The sequence below is a fragment of the Numenius arquata genome, chromosome 10, assembly GCF_964106895.1.
Source record: "Numenius arquata chromosome 10, bNumArq3.hap1.1, whole genome shotgun sequence".
Lineage (NCBI taxonomy): Eukaryota > Metazoa > Chordata > Aves > Charadriiformes > Scolopacidae > Numenius > Numenius arquata.
Window position 1 is genome coordinate 19,164,875 of NC_133585.1, and position 6,000 is coordinate 19,170,874.

The following is a 6,000-nucleotide window of genomic DNA, read 5'->3' on the forward strand; positions in this document are numbered from 1 at the left end:
CTGCCCTCTCTCTTGGCACCCCCAGCCCTTCCCTTTATTTACAGCAATATTTTTTTCCCCGTCGAGGCCCAACACAAACTAGGTTAGCCGTGCCCAGCATCCCTCCAGAGGTGCCTTCCCCTCTCTATGCGTTGACCATCTTTATTAATTTTTAATCATCCTCCTGCGAAAATTAAGCTTACTGGAGTGTAAAACCCAAATCTAGTGGAGTTTTTTTTGCTGCTTCAAGCTAGCCACTGAGCATTTCTCAGTCCCCCGGGGCCTCTTTCATCCTCTTGGCCAACAGTTATCATTCCCGCACGACCCCTGCCAGCCGGCGAGCGCTTTTGAGTGAATCTCATTGAGCCCCATCTCCTCTTTCAGCACTTTCAGCTCAAGCTGGGGAAAATTAATTTTTCATTTGCGTGGGGCCAGAAGCACCCTTGAGGCTTAAGGTGGTGAAGGGCCAGAAAAAAGCTTTTTTTTTTTGCCTTTTTTTTTTTTCCCTTGCAATATTCACGGGTCAAACTGGAGAAAGAGAGGAGGAAAGTCATTTCAAGCCTGTGGACCATGGTTTGTACATGCTTCGCTGCAAGAAAAGAGCCAACCTTGATGCTTTACATGATGCCCCCAATTTCTGAGGCTTCAGAAAACCTCCTCTGGCTGCCCACAAGGATGCTTTCCCCTCTACACAGGACGGCATTTGCACTGCTGCTCTGGATTTAGCCAAAAATCCCTCTTCTCTGCAGCATCCCCTGTCGGCCCACAATTTATTCCTGCCTCTGCAGCACACCCTGGACCTGCCACTTCACTCCCCAAAACAACAGGGGGCTTGGCCCCAAACCCAGCCATGCTCGGGGGTCTGATGGGGCTGGGAGGGTGAGAACAGGGGGGAAAGGAAAGTTTATGATGCTCGAAGGTCTGGTATTCGGCCTATATGGCTTTTATTTTTAGTTTTCCAAGCCCTGGCTCCACAAAAGCATCTTAATTACTATTCTTCAGCTATAAAATGAAACACAGATGCGCTCTCTTTGCAGAGTTCCAACGGTTTCGTCGGGGGGGTGGGGGTGTCTGCTAGAGAGGTACATCATAGAAAGAAAAACATGGAAATTATTATTATTGTTATTATTTTATGTCAGAGCTATTTGGCGTGGCCCCGTGCCAGCACGTGCCTCCCCAGCACAGCTTTCGCCCCTGGCCCACCAACAGCTCCCTTGAGCTCAGCCTCTTCCCATGCACCCTCCCTGCTTCCGTAAATAGAAATTATATCATCCCCCAGCCCCAAAACACACTTTTTCCCCACACTGACTGTTAGGGAACACTCCCAGGTTGGTACTAAGAAGCTGATGTCCATGGGACTTGGGTACATCTGACATTTTATATTAAGCAGAGCTACCACAGCTGGGTGGAGAAAATAGGAAAAAAAGGTGGTTTGTTTTTTTTTAAAAAATACCAACAGCCCTGAAGCCCCTGATAACTACGGTGATTTAGCTGGGGCTGCGGCCGGGTTCCCCTTGCAGCCCCACGTGCCAGCGGAATATTGGCTCCTCGGCATATTTTCCCCTTTCGGTGTATGAAAAAACATAAAGACACGTGAATTTAAGCTTCCAAGGATTTCTACTCACCCATAAGGGGAGGGGAAAAAATAAACCCTGGCTGAGGTAAGAGGAGCCCCGTTCCCTTTACCTCTGTTCAGCCCAAAGAGGCGGCTCTTGGCCAGGGCCCCCACCTGATGGAAAGATGCAGAAAGGGAGAATCCAGTCAAGAACAGTTGTATTTTTGCACTTTTTTGAGTTAAAAAAGCCCCAAGCCTATTGATAATCTCAACAAAATAGAGCAGGTCCTACAGGCTGGCTTATTCAGAGGGAGCTTCACAGGGGGATGAGGGAGCTGGGATGAGGTCCCTGGCCACCTTCTGACCACCACCCCCATGCAGGGAATTTATGCGTTTATTTATTGTCCGTATTTATTATATGTATTCTTATTCTGCCAGAAAATAGTTCCTGGCAGAAAGCATTGCTTTCTCTGGAGGGAAGCAGCTGATCTCAGGGTACACATGGATGAACGTGGGGCAACTCTCCAGTAAAATATTACTCACGAGAAGCAAGCTCCATCCAAAAGCGAAGGCCGAGCAGTGAGAAAGCACGTCTGCACCCATCGCGTAGCACCACTGCCCTCGCACCTGCAAGGAATTAGGGTGCACCTCCAGTTACCGGACAGCTTGTGACCCTGAACTTCCCTCAGACCAAGTCACAGGGCTTTTATTCAGTTCCAAAAAGGTGGTTTTCCTCTTTCTTTTTTTTTAATATGTTTTATATTAAAATACGTTTTAATAAGGATTTAAAAGACAACTTTTATCCCTGTATAGATAGTGAATACCATTTAGTGCTGCCAATGGTTACAGGTTCATCATGTCTCATTATATATAGGTGGGGGTTTTAATTACTTTTAATTATACCCTTATTTGTGACCTTTATTATGAGAAAAGAGCACACCTAACTGCAGAGAAAAACCTGGAAAGTGTATATCAGCATACACCAAACCCTCAGGGTCGAGAAGGCAAATAGAAGCATTAATAACTATAAGCTCATCCACTTAAAAAATAATCTTATTAACCAGTAGCAGAACACAGCTACAAAAGTCACCGTTGCCACGTTACCCCCACGCTGCAGCCAGAAAAGAAGGAGAAAAAAAAAAAAAAAGGTCATAAAAATCACTGCTTTTACGACAATGAAGCTGGACTCCCAAACTGGCCCAAAAAAAAAAACCTTCTTTGATGAGGATCCAGGGTATTTTGGCACGCAGGAGCAAGCATCCCTCCGCTGCTCAGGAAGCCTTGCAGTGAAGGAGAGGAGAAATGCAAACATCGCTGCTCCGTGAGCAGAAATTGGAGGCTCCTGGTGCCCCCAGGTTGGGTTCCAGCTCCCGGTCCCACCTGGGTGCAATCTGCCCTCACCCAGCACAGGTGCCCTTAAGGCTGCCAGTCCCAGCCCTGTGGGGAGGGAGGCACTGATGGGGATGCAGCACCCTGATGGGTTTGGAAAAATGCTGTGGTCCAGCCTGGTGCACATGGGCAAGGCTCTGCTAGCATGGCAGCCTTTACATTCACTCCTACAGCAATATATACCTTGATATATAAATACATATAATATATACATATTTTTTCTCTGGCATGGGCAAAAGGCAGCTGTGGGCCTTATTTATTTATTTATTTATTTAAATACTCCAGCCCCGCATCTCATCTCTTTCCAAGCTCTATCAGGGCTGTTGTCACAAAGAGCATTTTTCGATGCCAGGAATAACTTTTCCCATAGGAAGGATAAGGGGGTTAGAGTTTTTGTACACAATGTTAAGAGTTTCCATGATGCACCCCAGTGTGTACAAATGTGGGTGCAATGGCAGGATGCTGGGTGGTTTCGGCAGGTGGTGGTTTCTCTCCTTGCCCTCGCTGTGGCGTGGAGCTCATCATCCTGGCTCCGCATCCTTAGGCAGCCCAGGCATCACATCCCTAAAGCCAACGTGCTGGCTTCCCTTGGTTGCAGAGCCAGCCCTTTCCCCTTTTCCAAGGAGCCTGCAAGTTTGGGAAAAAAAAGGCTTGTAAATAAAACAAAGCCAAAAAAAAAAAAAAAATGGGCAATGATATCCAGAGCTGTAGGGATGCCCCGTGCCTCCCTATGGAAACGAGATGCAGACCAGGGATGAACATTGAGACGTCGTACCAGCTCCTTCATGGATGTTACCTGGATGGATGATATACCATCGGGCCAGTATAGCAGAAAAGCAGCCAGGGATCCATGTTTCCTGCTCTGAAATCGATCCCTTAGGACTGCTGGCTGGGATTTAAATATTTACTTGTCTGCCCCAAAATAACCTCGTATCCCCTCGGCTTTAGTCCTGCGCTCAGAGCCCTGAACAAGAAGGTGGGGAGAGCAGAGAAACAGGAGTATAACATGGTTAAGCGAAGGTCAGAAACCTGCAGAAAACGAATTTTCATGAAAAATCAATGAAATCAGCCAATGAGCATTCCTTCCATGGACTTTCCTCAGCCGAGCTAAGCCGGCTCTGAAAAACCAGGGTAAATAGGAGTCCCGAGTTAATAAAGAGGTGAAACAAATAAAAGTTTGTTTTGTTCCCTGAACCTCCACGATTTCCAGTGGAAAGGTCAGCTAGCAGACCCAGCCAATGGAAACCAGCATAAAAACACCCTTTGAGTTTCTTTTTTGTGAACATTTTTGTCCGCAGACTCCCTTGCCGATGCCTTCCTGGCTTGAAACGCTGCTCCTGGCAGGGAATACACCTCACTCAGGCCGGAGGTCAGCTCATTACCCCCATCTTACTGACAGCTGCTTTTTAAATATAACTTTATATTTAAATTCTGTGTATTATATAGAATACATATTATATATGTATTATAATAGAGAATGTAGATTACATATTGTATTATATAGAATAATTATAAAATATATATTTTGGTATTGTATTATTGTTATATAGAATATATAAAATCTATAGAACATATACTGTATGATGTACAATGTATAGTATATAATATACATTCTATAATTATTCTATATATATAATATATTAATATATGAGATCTACGTATCTCCCCGTTTTGCTTTGTCTCCAGCTGACAGCATTCAGAATCACCCATCTTTTCCTCGGAGCTGCGGTCTCAGCAGGCAGGGCTCAGCAGCAGAGTTGGGGCAGGCACGGCGCTGGCACCCCCCCGGTGACCCCACGAGCCCTTTTTGCCCCCAGCAAGCAGCAAAACCTGTAGCTCAGAAGGGAGGTGACGAGCCCACGGAGGATGCTGAGGGTAGGGGAATCACAGAATCATAGAATGGTTAGAGTTGGAAGGGACCTAAAGATCATTGAGTTCCAACCCCCCTGCCATGGGCAGGGACACCTCCACTAGAGCAGGTTGCTCAAAGCCCCATCCAGCCTGGCCTTGAACCCCTCCAGGGATGGGGCATCCACAACTTCCCTGGGCAACCTGTTCCAGTGCTTCACCACCCTCACAGTAAAGAATTTCCTCCTAATATCTAATCTAAATCTCCCGTCTTCCAATTGAAAACCATTACCCCTTGTCCTGTCACTACAGCTCCTGACAAAGAGCCCCTCTCCAGCTCTCCTGTAGGCTCCCTTCAGATATTGGAAGGCTGCTATGAGGTCTCCCTGGAGCCTTCTCTTCTCCAGGCTGAACAACCCCAGCTCTCTCAGCCTGTCTTCACAGGGGAGGTGCTCCAGCCCTCTGATCATCTTCGTGGCCCTCTGCTGGACCCATTCCAACAGGTCCACGTCCTTCCTGTGTTGAGGACTCCAAAGCTGGACACAGTGCTCCAGGTGGGGTCTCATGAGCACAGAGTAGAGGGGTAGAATCACCTCCCGCGCCCTGCTGGCCACACTTCTTTTGATGCAGCCCAGGATGCCGTTGGCTTTCCGGGCTGCCAGCGCACATTGCCGGCTCACGTTGAGCTTCTCATCCACCAACACCCCCATGTCCTTCTCCTCAGGGCTGCCCTCCAGCCATTCTCCCAGGCCAGCAGGGAGACGCACAGCCAAACATTTCAGCAGCAAACTTGATGTTGCAAAGGCACCATGTCATGCCCCGTGGCTGGTTGCAAGGACGGGAAGAAGTGAAACCATGACCTGAATTTGCAGCAAATGGATTTACTGCAGCCATCAGGATGGGCGAATTGATGGGGACCAGGCCACCTGGCACCCTTGAGGATGCTGTGCCCTGTCTCCCAGCCATTCCTCCCACGTTGGGACCCCTCCAGCCTTGCGCCGAGAGCTTCAGCTGGAGCAAATCCCTCCAAAACCCATTCGGAGCCAGGTTTAACTTATCATCTGGGAGAGAGAGACAGGTTTCTGCCTTCCCAGCCTGGGGACAAGAAGAAATAAATACAGCACGGTTGATTTTTCATGTTCAAACACATTCCCATCTCCAAGGCTTTTTTTTTTTTTTTTTTCCAGACAATTGCTTTTGCCCTGCGCTGGAAATCACTTGTTCGGATG